Source organism: Callorhinus ursinus, unplaced genomic scaffold (assembly GCF_003265705.2).
Source record: "Callorhinus ursinus isolate GAN/ISIS: 27379988/994484 unplaced genomic scaffold, GSC_fseal_2.0 scaffold64, whole genome shotgun sequence".
NCBI classification, from domain to species: Eukaryota; Metazoa; Chordata; class Mammalia; order Carnivora; family Otariidae; genus Callorhinus; species Callorhinus ursinus.
The window spans coordinates 6315553-6331842 of NW_027397126.1; the positions used below are offsets into that span (position 1 = coordinate 6315553).

General features: G+C 39.0%; 1 protein-coding gene and 1 long non-coding RNA gene across 2 annotated transcripts in view; one reads left to right on the forward strand and one right to left on the reverse strand.

Annotated features, from left to right (window-relative positions):
- The window catches only part of SLITRK4 (SLIT and NTRK like family member 4), a 105270-nt gene that overhangs the window by 40055 nt on the left and 48925 nt on the right, over positions 1-16290 (reverse strand). The window lies entirely within an intron of this gene.
- The window catches only part of LOC141371279 (uncharacterized), a 150894-nt gene that overhangs the window by 29048 nt on the left and 105556 nt on the right, over positions 1-16290 (forward strand). The window lies entirely within an intron of this gene.

Sequence of the window (16290 nt, forward strand, 5' to 3'; positions counted from 1 at the left end):
ATATATATATATATATATATATGTATGTATTTTTTTCTAAGAAAAGATACTTTTTAAGTTAACTGACTTAGAATATATTACCTATATTTCTAGGCCCTATTGAGATGTTATATATTGCAGGATCTGGATGTTATTTGAATGGATATTTTATTAGTTTTAATTTAAATTGACAAAAGGAAAATGTGCTCATTAATTTAACAAATTCAAGCAATTCACAAGTAGAATTAGCAGTTAAAGTGTCCTTTGACTGTCCTGGATTCCCAGCACCCCCAACATGCTCCCCCTTCCCCTCCCTTCCTCACAGAGGAAACTTTTTTTACTAACCAGGCATACCCTGCACATTTTTAAATACATTTACACACAAAATACACACACAAAGGGTGTGTTGCCTTTTATTATGACTAAATGACATGAAAAGTCATAGTGTATATAGATTTTCAGCATATTTTCCCCCATGAACTTTTCTCCATACTAATATCTCATCCCATTTAATTTTCCACAGAATTCAATAGTATGCATGTACTATAATTTATTTAGTTAATTGATCTTTAAGACTGAATAATCATGTCATTTAGAGCACTATAGTCATTCATGTGGATTTTTTCATTTCCCCCCCATTCACTGGCCACTTATTTTATCTTTGTCCATTTCCCCTTTTATGCCTTAAATCATATAGGAACTCCAGGTAGGAGATTCCTAAAATAGCATCAGTTTTCTTGGAATGGAGTGCCTCATATATCTGTAAAACCAAGGCTCATTTTCTCCCAAGAGTATCTTTAAGATGTCTTAGAACTGCATGTAATGTGTCGATGATTTCTCAAATCATTTTCTGGACCTAGACTATATTCTTGACACTATTTCTAATGGGGGACTGTTGGTTCACCCTTTCTGTTTTCCTGAATTAAGTAAACAGTAAATAGGAGCAGAAGTAAATTCAAACAGTTTTTAGGCTGTGCACATGATATAAACAGCCAGAAGGAAATGAAACATGTCAGTACCCGGCTGAGAGCGGTGGCTCAGACAGCAGTTTATCAAGTGTAGTAGTGGGGGGTATAACTGCGTGCTGCGTGTGTGCAGAGGAGGATGCCTTAAATTCTGCTCTGGGGGGTCAGGGAAGGCTTCAGAGAGGTTATAACTTAGCTGAACGTTCAAGAAGAGTTTTCCATGTGGGCAAGGGGAAAGAGGTATTTGAGGGAGGGGAGAGAGTTTTTATAAAGGCACAGAAGAATGACAATGTATGGTGCGTTCAGGCAAGTTCGAGGAGCTCAGGGTTCCGAGGCCAAGTTGGTAAGGGCTGAGTGACAGGCAGGGTCAGATGATGGAGTGAAGACTTGATCTTGAGAGTGATGGGGAACCACAGAAGGACTTTACAGTCCTTCAAGCAAAGGCTTGAAAAGATGACATCTGGGTTTTAGAACCGGGTCAGAAAACTTTTTTCTGTAAAGGGCCAGATGATAAACATTTTAGGCTCTGGGGGCCACATATGGTCTCTGCTGCATATTCTTTTTCTTTTTTGTTTCTCCTCTCCTTCCTTCCTTTACAACCCTTTTAAAGAGGTAAAAACCATTCTTACCCCAAGAACCATACAAAAACAGGCCAAGGGCTGGCTTTTGACCTTGGGGCCTAGTTTGAGGACCTCCCTTTTCGAAGAGAGTAGCTTGAGGTAGGGGCTTAGTTGGTTAAGCATCTGCCTTCAGCTCGGGTCGTGGTCGCTCTCTCTCTGTCTCTCTCAAATAAATAAATAAAGTCTTAAAAAAAAGAAGATTTAGAAGACAGTGATTTGAAAGTTTGGAGTCATTGCAGACATTGTTCAGGTTTTGTCCCCTTAGACTGCTGGGGGTGGGAGTGGCAGAGTGGGGAACAGTGAGGTGGTGGTTCTGACCGGCAGTGTTCTTCCTCAGAAGCCTGGGCAGGGTTGTGGGTTAGGGCACAGCAGCCTTCTTTTGAGGCATGCGCTGCTGGGCGGTTTGCAGGCCAGCTCCACTGTCCAGGATGCAGACAGGCTGAGACGGCACGGACTGGTTCAAAGAGGGCAGCTGGCAAAATGGGGCTGGAGGCTTGCAGGAATTCCACGAGGGATTCACGAAGCTTTTGATCTGAAACCCATGGCCTCGATGTGGGGGAGCTGGAAGCAGTTAAAAGGGCAGATGCAGAGCAGACACTTACCGAAGCAAATCATGTAATGCCCCATTCACTAGAATCACATAGGAAACCATGCTGAAGAAACAGTTTTTTAAAAAGAACTCGATCTTCTTGTGACTTAAAACTGATTTCATTCTAAATGTCACGAGAGGTGTTCCAACACTAATGACAATCACTTAGGTCGAGTGAATGTCCCCAGCGTGCCGGGCTGCCTGCTTTCTTGAAACTTCCTCATAGCCCTGTGAAGCAGGCATTCTTCTCTTCATCCCCATTTTACAGATGAAGACACTGAAGCAGAGAGGCACGGACTGATTTGTTCAAGGTGACGCCCCTGGGATTTGAATCCTGACACTCTTGACTCTTAAGCACCACACAGACTGCTGATACAGAGGGAACGGAAGAGCTGACATCACAGTGGCTCGAATTCACCTGCTACAAACAAGCTCACCACGTGTCTGCTTCCAAATCTTTCCTCGGCAAGATGTCTTTAGATACCATTTTCATATCCACAGTAATTTGCGAGCCGACTTACAGCTAAAATGTGCTTAGAAAGTTTGTCCACTGCCTTTACCCTCGGGAAACAAATATCTTTTAAAGTTCAATTGCCACATTAAACATTTACCATTTACCTTTCATACTGCCTCCTCTGAACAGAGATTTCCCTACCAGTCTTCTGCTCTGAATTCTGAGTTTATATGTGGGATTCATTGCATTAACAATTTCTGAGACAGTCAAGAGCTCAGAAACCATGGCAAATTCTCGGAGGGGAAAAACATTCAAGTTTATAAATTTGGGTATTAAGCAAATTAGACCCTATTATGACAAAGAGACCTTTGGTTTTCATGCATGATGTGATCGAAAAAAGATAACAGAAGAATGTCATTCAATGTTAATCTGCACATTTCATTTTAATCCTAATTGTGTGCAAATGAAAAGGGTCTCTGAACATTCAAAAGGGCTTTTCACTACTCATTAACCACATATAAATGCATGGGCAGTGGTTTGCCCCAGAAAATTGCCTTGAAGGTGACTTGAATGTATAGCTTCTGGTTAAAGGGCAGACCTTTCCTCCTGGCCTCATCAATCCTTTGGCTCTCAGTAGTTAGAATTGCTAATAATTGTGGAATTTATTACCAGCTCTGATGGGGTTTGGGTCATAGTCCGTGCACCAGGGTCAAAGTAAAAAGAATACTGCCAATGTGATTCGCTGTGCGACCTCAAACCACATGTAAATGGTTACAGCCCTAGCTCTTCAGAGATCAGATTCTAGAGAGCTCAGATTCAGTCCCACACATGTACCTGTTGCCCCAGCTACATCAAACTACCTGAGGGCCCTCAAATGTTTCAACTCTTTGTTTTGCCTCCATCCATTGTAGAGCTTCTCTCCTTCGGAAGCGCTCTTTTCCACTTAAAATCTACACAAATAATTTTTGAGATCTTTGCAGTTTTTAAAAATCCGTATTGATATATAAAAATAAATTACAAGAAAATAAAAAATAAAATAAAATAACATAAAAATAAATTACATATATGATACATGGAGAGTGTTTCTCTTTATGGTCTAATTTCCTATGTTTGCACTCCTAAATATATAGTTTAGTTTGGCCGGTTTTTGCACTTTATTTAAATGGGGTAGTATATAACATATCTTACTTTTTTCACCCTCCATTTGGTTTGTGAAATGATTCATTAACTTTGATGTGTGGCTGCAGTTTGTGTAGTATTTTACTCTGTGCACATGGGGACGAGGAGGGGCGGGAAGAGGGGAAGGGAAGAGGGAAGGATACAATTAATTTTTGAATATTTATTTTCTCCCCACAACCTTGCAACTCTCCCATTAATTCTAACAATTTATCTGTAGATCTGTATATGTTAAATGAGTGAAACTGACAAGATTTTTTTCTTTCTCCTCTCCTTATTAGGATTTGGTATCTATTCTATGCTAGTCACATAAAAAAAGAGTTGGGATGTGCTCCTCTTACTTTCTATTTTCTAGAAGAGTTTGTGGAAGATTGGAATTATTTCTTCCTTTCCTATTTGGTAGATGGGTTAGGATTCTCTAAACACAAAAATGTAACAAACTTGTTCTTTTTTCTACACTCCTCATAAAATCCTTTGTTTTGATCGCTTTTTGCATTGGCTAGAACACCCAATACAGTGTTGAATATAGGTGCTAATACCATGCATGCATCCTTGTCTTAAACCTGTTCTCAGAGAGGAAACAGTTCAACTTTTCACTAACAAATATATGTTCACTTTGGTTGTTTGAAGTCTCTTTGTCAGACTAAGGGAATCTTCTTATATTTGTAATTTGCTGAGAAGTTTATTATTCTTCTTAAAATCACGAATGGATGCTAAATTTTATCAAACGTTATTTCTTCATCTATTGAAAGATCATAAGTTCATTTTTCATCTGCTCATGTGTTAACATGTTCCTTATGTGATGGGCACCTGGGTGGCTCAGTTGGTTAAGCGACTGCCTTCGGCTCAGGTCATGATCCTGGAGTCCTGGGATCGAGTCCCACATCGGGCTCCCTGCTCAGCGGGGAGTCTGCTTCTCCCTCTGACCCTCCCCCGTCTCATGCTCTCTCTCTCTCATTCTCTCTCTCAAATAAATAAATAAAATCTTTAAAAAAAAATGTTCCTTATGTGAATCTGTAATGATAGAGCAACCTTGCATTTCTGTGATAAATGCAACTTAGATGTGATGTATTATCCTTTGTAGATATTGCTTTATCCACTTTGTTAATGTTTTGCTTATGATTTTTACATTATGTTAAATGAGTGAAACTGACAAAATTTTTTTCTTTCTCCTCTCCTTATTAGGATTTGGTATCTATTCTATGCTAGTCACATAAAAAAAGAGTTGGGATGTGCTCCTCTTACTTTCTATTTTCTAGAACAGTTTGTGGAAGATTGGAATTATTTCTTCCTTTCCTATTTGGTAGACGGCAAATTCAGTATTTTTGATTATTTAAGACATATTCTTCTCTGAGCCCATATTATTTTTATGTTTTTCTAAGAATTTTTCATTTTATCTGTCGCCTTCTCATTCCTGACATTATTACTGACTTCTTTTCTTTAACAAATCTGTATTTTTTACTGCAGCTATGCTAGTGGGTATGAAGTGGTACGATACTGTGGTTTTGATTTGCATTTTCCTGATGACAATTTACATTGAACATTTTATTTCATTGAACATTTTTCATGTTCTTATTGGTCATTTATATATCATCTTTGGAGAAATATCTATTTAGATTCTTTGCCCAGTTTTAAAAATTGGGCTATTTTTCTTTTTATTATTGAGTTGTAAGAATTTTCTAATTATTCTAGATAATAGTCCCTTAGAAGACACATGATTTACCAAATATTTCTCCCATTCTTTGGGTTGTTTTTTCGCTTTCTTGATGTGTCCTTTAAAATACAAAATCTTTTAATTTTGATGAAGTCCCATTTAAGTTTTTGTTCTTTGGTTACTTGTGTTTTAGTTATCAAGGAACTCCTGCCTAACCCAAGGTCACATATATTTACAACTACGTTTTCTTCTAAAAGTTTTATAGTTTTGGCTATTACTTTTAGATCTTTGATTCACTTTATGTTAACTTTGTATATGGAGAGAGGTAGGGGTCCAAATTCATCTTTTGTTTCATTAAAGCCATTACAAAGGTCTGCCCAGATTTAAAGGCAGGGAACGCAGCCACAGTCTCTCAATGGCACAGTGTCAACTTCACAGTGGAAGAAGGGCATGTAGAATGTGATAAATCTTCAATGCTGCCATCTTTGTGGAATACAATCTGTCCTAACTGGGGTCACTGAATAATCTGGGAGCTGATTCATGAATTGCAACTGTAATCAAAATTGAACATATGTTCATTCTTTTGAGGAGAGGGTTTATAGTTTTAATCAGATCCATAATGGTATCCGTTTGCCAAAAAGTCAAAAAATGTAAAATTTTAAAGCTTTAAAATTGAAGTGACTGATAATTCTATGTCATCTCTTGGAAGGGTAGGGATTCTATAGTAAGGGAATTCAAATATTAATTTATAAGAATAAAGGTCTTCAAGTGGATTTTTAGGACTCAACTAATTGTGTGAAGATAGCTGATAAAGCAGAGCAGGTGGGGCCCTTGTTCTCTCCCTTCATAGCACCAAATAGGTGCATTAATAACAGTATATGACATTCATATTTCATGGCTCAACTTTTACCTAATTCACACTCTAACGCATTCTACTTTTAAGTCCCTAAACTGTCTATCATATATCAAATTTTGAGTTGTTATAAAACAGCCCAGAAATGAGTACTGTACTATACATTTTGTGCTATCGTGTAGCGGTGCTTCCAGCCAGACATCAGTTCAATTTGAGCAGTGTTGCAGTTCCCAGTGAACATCAGGGTTTATTGTATCGTTATTTGAATGTTTTACATTTATTTTATTTTGTCCTTATTAGCTAATAAAATGAGAGGAAAATAGAAAATCAAATATACTGAAGCGTAGCTCTCCTAAACTTAATGTAAGTGAGAGAAAAGAAAACATGGTAGCCTCTCAAAGCTGTAAATCTTTAACTTCAATCAAACTTCAACCCAACAACTGTGTATTCAAATACGAAGGAAAAAGAACCAAATTAGAATACATGAAATGATACAGATGCATTGCAATCGTGTTTTTGTGAAGTCTGGACCCAGTGGGGTATAAACATGAAATGGGTTTATTTTTTCTCCTGTCATTGCCTTCAACCACAATCTATTGAATCTCTTTTTCCTGTCCTTTAATAAAGTCTTGGACAGATTCCATAAGTATCTGGTCACTTTTGGTTATTAAAACTCAACACAGCTTACAGTTTCAATATCAACCTCTATTTAACTTGCATTTTTCTTCCCTTCCCCTTTGGCATAGGCTTAAACTGGGACCCTGATAATTTAGGGGTGGCAACACAGGGTCTGAAGGAGATACCTCTCTCTTCCTTGTTCAAGGTCTAACTCCGCCAGTGTGTTGACGTGAACAGGAAGTGGGAGAAAATGGACACTTGAACAAATTTCTCTTTACTTCCTGGCTGTGATTGTATTCCTTTTTTTGTTGTTGTTGTTATTGCTGCTTCTCTGTTATCTCCTCCTGGCCATCAAGATTCTCTGCAACAAAGGAATTGAATTACTGGCTCCCCTGTGGGCCTCTGTTTTAGTTTTGCAAGAGTTCAGTAGATTTGTGATTGATTGATTTATTGATTGATTTTTAAGTAATCTCTACACCCAACGTGGGGCTCGAACTCATGACCCTGAGATCAAAAGTTGCATGCTCTGCCGCCTGAACCAGGCAGATGCTCCTGGATTTGTTTATTTACATAGTTCCCTAGTGTGGAGGACGAGGAAGTGGTTCTCAGCCTGTGTGGTACATTGCTTTCCTACCACCCAAAAAGTCTTTACAAATGTGTGAAGGCATTAGTGGTTGTCAGGGTAACTGAGACAACATTTAGTGTCCAGGGACCAGGGATATTAAATGTAATATGCAAAGATACTGGAGTCAAGAACAATGTGTGCCATGCATGAACAGTCCTTGGAGAATAGTGATACCTCAATGCCAATATCCTCCCCTCTTTAAGAAACACTGTTGAAATACTAAAATACTTTTTTATTCACTAGCAAATAACCACTAACCTGACATCTCCCCTGCCTCACCCCCTGCCCCACCAGTGGCCCTCTGCAGTGGCCAGCTCAGCCCCCAGCTCCATATTATCCATGATCTAGTGAATATAAGGACAATGTCTGGCACAGCAGGGTCCCCCTGGGACCCCGATTCCCCACCAAGGCCAGAGTCAATTCTAGATGATGGATGGTGGATGGATGGATGGTTGGATGATGCCTGCACATGAGCCCAATCATCCTTGCAACAAGTGTTCTTGACTCTGATTCCTTTGCTCTCCCTTTTCCAGTCCTCTTAAATATTCTGGGAAGCTACAGGAGAGGAAACACTTTGAGATGGTGGCTGGAGGTACCAGGACAAGGCATGCTACCACTTGGTAAGTTTAGTGAGCCCTTGCAGAGGTGTCTGGCCACTACTGTTGGCAGGTATCTTAAGAAGACAGGGTACTTAGTGCCTCATTGTCCTCAGCTCTAAGCTCCAGGTTGTCTTTCTGGGTAATAAGAAAAGTCTCACTCAACATCTTATAACATCATAATAAAAAAATCTAGTGTCAATGTGAGAGGTTATTAGGAACTTTTAACATTTTTTAATTGGCTCTCTGGGAATAATGCCCTGTTTTCACAATTCCACTTTAGTACATATTCCCTTCCCTTCCCCTCCCCCTGGGATGCATTATGAACAAATACTGGTGACTAGAGAAAATGGGTCCAATAAGTTCAAATTCATGAAATGTTTGCTTATTAGATTCCAGGGTCTTTGTTACTCTGTGGAATGTGATGTGATACCAGACTTGAAGTCAATATATTGGTTCAAATTGTGCCTCTGCCACTAATGGCCTGAAGGAAATAGAAGTATCAAGGATGAGCCTTAGGCTTTTGACTATGCAAATGTATGGGTTGTGGTGTCATTTACTGAGATGGGGTTGCTAGAAGGGCAGGTTAGGGGAAAAAGATCATGAGTTTTGTTTGGGGCATGCTGAATTTGAAATACCTTTGAGGGTCCCAAGTAGAGATACTCAGGAAACAGATGGAGACTTCCCGGAGTTCAGAAGAAATATGCGAGCTGGAGTTACACCTGTGGACATTAGTTGTGTATGAATCATAATTGAAGCCACAAGAGTGGAATGAATGATCTAAGAAGAATGTAGAGTCAAAGAAAGGAGGATCTAGGAATGGGAATGAGGAACTTCAGCATTTAGTGTTTAGGTAGAAGAAAATGAATCAGTGCAGGAGCAGCGAGGGATATGAGGAAGCTCTAGGAGATGAGGAAGGTTAGTTTGCTGCTTATTTTTACATACTTTTCTTTTACTACATGTGTTGATGCATTACCTGACATCCTTATCTATCTTATGGCCTAGACTTAATACCAACCAGCAAGCTTGTCCTCTGTTTCAGATGGATATTGGTGCACTCATTGTTGTCCTTTTCATCTGCATTTTTCTTACTTGAAAACTCCGTATTCATTCCTCTGGAATGTCAAAAAGACATTTTTCTGAAGCATGTGGTACAATTGCCTTGCTGAGAGAAAAAAGGATCCCTGCAAATGGTTGAAACAGCATCTTCCACCCTATTCAACAGAAGGCATTGTTACTGTTATTTTCTTCTTACTTAAATTCTGCAGTTGTATACTTTCTCAGCAAGATGGTCTAACCTTGAGCACACTCTTGCATTCACTTTATGAGGATGGCAATTTGCATTTTCTTTTATTTAATTTAATGAACTGTGGCAGTGTGTAAAGTTAAAGAATGTTAGCATTTATGATTAAAGGAGGAAAGTCGCAAGCACCATCATCATTTGTCCAGTTTGTTGTAGATCTGTATGTGTGTGTATTCTCCCTTGACTCTCTTGAAGTAAGAATGTCATATTATTGCTGGGAGTAACAAATTGGTCTCTTCCTCCAAGCCTTCCTCCTCCCCCCACCACACAGACACACACACACACACACACACACACACCCCACACATGTGCGTGCGCGCACACGCGCGCGCACACACACACACACACACACGGTTTTACTTTTTGAAAAAAAAGGGTTTTCATATATTTATTTGGTTTGTTTGGAAAATTAAAATTCACACAAAGGTAAAACTAGAATGCTTAATAAATAGACTATCACTAAATGGCAAGTCACTAGTATTGTTTGTGATGAATTCTCTTAATTCTATTCCTCAATAATATTCTATAATTCATAGCAGCCTTGTCTGGTTCCATACATGGAGTTTGATGGCCATAGAGCCAATTGAACAACTCGTTAACTTTTATTTCTTTTTTATTTTAAGTTCATTGCAACTTAATTTAGCCCTGCAAAAAACACATGCTTAAACACTGCCAGAGGTTGGCTAGCTAAATACCTTGGAGGTTAGCATTGTAGAAGCAGTCAAACCAGAGCAAAACTGTCCTTCAGTTTAAGCCTAAATTTAGCATGTCAGTAAGGGTGATAACCTAAAGCCAACAACTCTGAAAGATTGGTCTGCTGCCCCAGAGGGCAAAAAAATGTTCCCGTTCAGAGTATTAGGCAAGAACATGACAGTCAAATTGTAAAATAAAAACTTCGATGAATATTGGCAATATGGTCTTTTACACAAGAACCTAGTCAGTTACTACTTAGTAGGTGAAGATACCAATAATGGTCTTCTCAAACCCAATCAACTGCATTCTAGGAGAACACATTTTAATTAACTCATGCCATAAATTTGTATTTATGTGGCCTGAGTGGGAGTGTGGGAGTGTGGAGGAGGGCATTAAGGAAGAAAACAATCCATTACTTTTATCAGGAATATTATATTCTAACTGCAAGAGGGTCAGGGAAGAAGGGCTATTAGGTAGAGTTCTTGCTTGCAAGCAAACAAACCAACAACAAAACAAAACAAAACTTCAGACAAATCTAAGTTCCATAAGGGAATTGTTGATAGTGGGTAATTCCAAATATCAAAGGAAGACAATTTATACCTATGCTTTCTTCTAAGAGTTTTATAGTTTTACTTCTTTTACTTAGGTCTTTGATCCATTTTGAATTAATTTTTGTATAGTGTGTGAGATAGGGGTCCAACTTCATTCTTTTGTGTATGGCTATACAGTAGTCTCAACATCATATGTTGAAAAGACTATTCTTTCCCCAGTGAATTATCTTGGCACCCTTGTCAAAAATCTTTAGAGACAGAAGGTAGATTAGTGGTTGTCAGATGCTGGGGAGAAGGAGTTTGGAGGAATGGGGAGTGACTGAAAAATGGTAGGGTGTTTCTTTGGGGAGGGGTAGCAAAAATGTTCTAAAATTAGTGGTGATGGTTGCACAATTCTGTGAATATACTAAAAACCATTAATAGTATGCCTTTAATGGATGATTTGTACAGAATGACAATTATCTCAATAAAGCTGTTAAAAATTTTACAAAATAATCATCTGTTAAAAAATCAAAGGAAGGAGGGGAGGTTGGTGGGGGGATGGGCTAATTGTGTGATGGGCATTAAGAAGGGCACTTGTTGTGATGAGCACTGGGTGTTGTATGTAAGTGATGAATCACTAAATTCTATTCCTGAAACCAGTACTACACTATACGCTAACTTGAATTTAAATAAAAAAGAAAAAAAATCAAAGGAAGACTGGATCAATCTGGAAGTATAGAACCAAGGCAGTTCCAGGGATGAGCTAGCAAGAAGTAATGGGCAATTTCTTAAGGATCTTGTTTTCAGAGTCAACAGTTTTTTTAGCATCAACAGATTTTTTTTTTAAATCTTGTATCATTCAACACAGAATTCAACTTTTCAGGAGAAAAAGTCAGATTGGTCTAGCATGAGCTGCATGCCTACCCAGTGGGAGTGGAGGCAGTGGGTGGGTGCCCTGGTCATTAGTACTAAACAGACTACATGTAATAATAATAATAATAATAATAATAATAATAATAATGATAGCGAAGCCTAGCACACAGGCTCGTTTGGTCTGTACCAGTCACTATGCTAAGTGCTTTACATTTATTGACTTACTTAATCTTTAAAATCACCCCATTAAGTGATTATAGTATTATACACCCTTTATATAGAAATGAGAACAGAGGATCATCAAGGTTAAGAAAATTGCCCAAGGTCACAGCTAGTAAATGAAAGAACTGGGATTCAGACCCTGGCAGTCTTGTCCTAAAGTCCATGCTTTTAATCACTATGCTACAGAATCTCTCTTTAAAAATGGATTTTTCAAATGCTCAGAATTTTTCACATTCTATCTCTTATTCTGGGGTTAGTGTGTTTCCCAAAGGAGCAACGAGTTACTCAGGAGAGAGAAGCAACACTGAGCTGGCAAAAACAACACAAGACCACCAGAGGGGGGAAAAAATAAATTAGTAATTATTAAGCCCATGCTGCATGCTAAGCATTTTCACATACATCATCCATCCTATTATGTTATCAGTGTGCCCTACAAATCCATTCTTCACTCTTCTCTACCTGGTACCCCAGGCATCTGTCCTGAATGGACTACAACAACCTGAGTCCCTTGACCTCTGGCTTCTGTTGCGTTCAGTGAATGAGACTGGAGCAAGGGAGCAGTGAAAGGGCAGGTGATTTATTCCCTGGCTTCCTCCCATATGGTCACCAAGAACTGGTGGTGTCCACCAACTAAAGCTTCCAGCTTCTCTCAGGTAGCCTTATCCTACCTGCAATGACAGATACTTCTTTTGGTTCCTATAACTCCTTCTCTTTGAACCTTCAGGCCTAAGAGTGATAATGGCTATCCACCATTGCTAGAAACCCCTGCTGGTTCCCCTTAACTCTGCCCACAACTTGTAAATAGTCTGTTTATTAAACCTCTCCAATCTCCTTTTGAGGGTGAATCATAGCAGGACTCTGAATGTTACACAGGAATTCTGTAAGATCAATAAAATTATATCGGTTTTGTTGTTGAAGAATTGAATCTTGACCAAGATTCCAATTAGCAAGTGACAGAGCCAAAAATCAAACCAAAGTATGTTTTAAAACTTTCAAGCACTGGCTCTTTTAGTCCGAGCTGGTTACATAAGCTACAGCCTGTTAGCTATATCCACAGAAAAACTAGAAATCTGACTGAAGAGGGGATATATTTCAGAATGGATTTAAATGAGCATGACTCATTTCGAAATTCAATCGAATCTCCCTTCAACTGTACTATAGCTATAGCAAAGGGTTTCGGGTGGGGTGTGGTGGTTAAGAATGTGAAAACTGAAGTCACTGTCTGACTCTCTCCATCTCTTACCACTGTGTGACTTTGGGTAAGTTACTTGGATTCTTTTTGCCTCAATTTCCTCAATAGTAAAATTAGATTAGTAATGGTGCCAGCTTCACAGAATCATGGAAAGGATAAAATGAGCTAATATATGTAAAGTCCTTAGAACAGTGTATGACTCATGGTAAGAGGTCAATAAATGCAGCTATTATTATTATTGACTTCAATGTAGCCACTTCTGTTGCTTCAAAACCTATGGAGCTGATTCTCACAAAGAGAATCCTTCTGCTTTCTAGAGATCAGAATCAAAATGAGCAGCTTCTCTTGTGGTTTCTATATTTAACATGTTAGAAGGAAGGTAACCATTATGAGCAACAAGTTACATCTCTCCTTTGGGCCTTTTAGGGTTCTTATTGCTAAAAGGTCTCTTTTAGTGTAATTGTTAGGTAGGTAGAGATGGTTCCATGGTAAAGATAGCTTCACCTGACCTATACTCATCTCTATGAATATAGAGCTTCTTTTTATTTTTATTTTTTTAAGTAGGCTCCATACTAGGCATGGAGTCCAACACCGTGAGGTGTCAGCATTCGGGGTCCTTACAACCTCAGCAGAGGAGAGCAGAGGGGAGCAGGGCAAGGGGCTAGGGCCACAACACTGAGAAGTTACTTAATACTGAATAACCTCAATTTCCTCATTTTATGAAGGTAAGATATACTTCAAAGCATTATTATAAGATGATTCATGTCAATTTCCTAGTAAACCATATCATAGCTCTACTAAAAGTCAAACAACTTACCATTTCATTGAGGAGATTAAGAAAGATCTCATAAGGGAACTACTAGAGCATGGGAACTTGTGACTGTCTTTTTTCAAACCACAAATCAGGAGATAGTATATGAGAAAAGACTTTTTTTTCAGATTTGTGAGTTTATTTATGGGAAAATTCATGTGGCTGAATAAAAATTAGATTCTATTGTGCATTTACAGAATTCTCTGAATTAAAATAATTGAAAGTGTATGACATTGAGAGAGTACTGGGAAATTTCTGATGGCCATACATGTCAACTAAATGCCATGCATGACATATACAAATGAATATACATGACAGGGATTCAGAGATGAATGGGCTCATAAACATTTGCCTTGTACTTCATTGTTACTGTGGCTCTAACTGACCACTCTGTCAGCCCTGACAACTGCTCCTAGAACGGTTCTACAGGAGTCAATGGCACCACTTACAAAGCTGCTGTGAGTCTCTGAACCACAGTACAGGATATTCTTTCAGAATCCTTTCTGTCTGCTCTAAATCCCATAAAACTTTGTCCCTTTACATCCCAGCTCTTTAATTTTCTCATTCTGATTCGCTTTTTATTTCCTTTTAAAAAAACCTTAGTTTTATTGAGGTATAGTTTACCTACAGTAAAATTCAGCTCATTTAATGTATATAGTTAGATGAGCCTTGACAAATGTCATGTAATCACCACAATTATGATAAAGAATATTTCCACCACCGCCCCCCGCCCCAAACCCCCTCATGTCCCGTTGAAGTCAATTTCCATCCTTTCACCTGCTGGATCCTGGCAAGCACTGATCTACTTTCTATCAACTATTGTTTTGTCTTTTCTAGACTTTCATATACATGAAATAATACATTATATAGTCTTTTGTGTTTGGCTTCTTTCACTTAGCATAATGCTTTCGAGATTCATCCATGTTTTTAAGTACATCAGTAGTGTATTATTTCAATGTTGAATATTTTTTCATTGTGTGAATATACCATATTTTGCTAATCCTTTCCCCAATTGATGGACATCTTGATTGCTTCCAGTTTTTTGCGATTATGAATAAAGCTACTATAACCCAGTCATATGGAGGCTTTCATGTCAATGTTTTTCACTTCCCTTACCTGGGAGTGGGATTGCTGGGTCATATGATAATAATATATTTCACTTTATCAGAAGAAAGCCTAACTGTTCTCTAAAGTAGCTGTACCATTTTGCATTCTCACCAGCAATCTATGAGAGATCTGTTCACTTTGCATCAGCAGCATTTGGCATGTAAGGCCTTTTATTTATAGCCTTTCCAGTAGGTATGTAGTGATATCTAATTGTGGTTTTAACTTGCATTTCCTTAATGAGACAATAGAGTATTTATGCCCAGAAATGTGCATGCTGCTTCTGTCAGGCTGTTAGTGTGTGGGTAAATCAATCTAGTCAGGGGTTGAGCTGGGTTTAGGTTTCGCTGTTGTGCTAGTTACCTTTAGTGCATACATATGCCTACAGGAACTGACACATTTCTTCAGTGATGGGTTGCTTCTTTGTGGGGCCAGAGGACTGGAAGTCTTTTCTCAGTGTTCTTGCCCCACTGCCAGCATTCGGCAGGACCTATGTACCTGTACAACAGAGGAGTCTCCTTGTTACTCAGTGAGAACTGGTGCTGTGGGCTGGGGGTTCTTAATTCTCCAATTCCAGCCTCAGTCTCCAGCAGACACTGTGCACCTGAGCCTCAGAGGTAGGGATTTCACGACGTTCCTCCTCCTCCTGGTGACAGTCAAGGTCTGTCATGTATTGGATGGAAGAGAGCTTTCAGCCACTCCTATAGTGACAGCTGGTCTTCTAGGCCTGAGAGTTTCCTAGTCTTCCTCCAAAGGCAGATGGGATTTGGGTCTCCCAGTCCTCCAGAAGTAGTATGACTTCACCTGGGTCCTGAGAGCAGGAGGGTTCCTCTCCTTCCTCCTGGGGCAGATGGCCTGTGTTTGGGATGAGAGAAGAATCTAGGGAAGTAGACAGAGTTTCCTGCTTGTCCGCAGCCCATCACCAGCTACATGCCAGCAGTCCAACAAAGCTCTCAGTGCTTCTAGTCTCTCTAGTGCACGGCTGCGGGTGCCCTGGGAAAAGAGCTTGCAATGAAAAGCAGACTCCTCTCTTGTCTGGGTCTTTCAAGCATTATAAATTAATCACTAGCCCAAAGGAGACCTTTAAGAATTCATTAAAATTTCACTTCTTTTCTTCTTACCTACTTTTTTTTTGGCTACCTCTTTCTGTCATGCTCTCCTAAAGATAAAAATGTTTGTGTATCCTGTCTCTTTTCAAAGGGGCTTGTCACTCTGAAATTTGGTTCAGCAGGTTGCTTTGTGACCTCAGTGATCTGAGCAACTCAGGAATAGCTGTAGGTTTGTAGATTATCTGCCTTTTTTTTATTGTTAGGATGGAAGTAGAACTTCTTTCGACTCATGCTTTTTTTTGATTTGGTCACTCAGTCTACACTATTTACCTTGGAACAGACCATGCCACCTTGTAAGTCACTGTTACGGCAACTGTAATG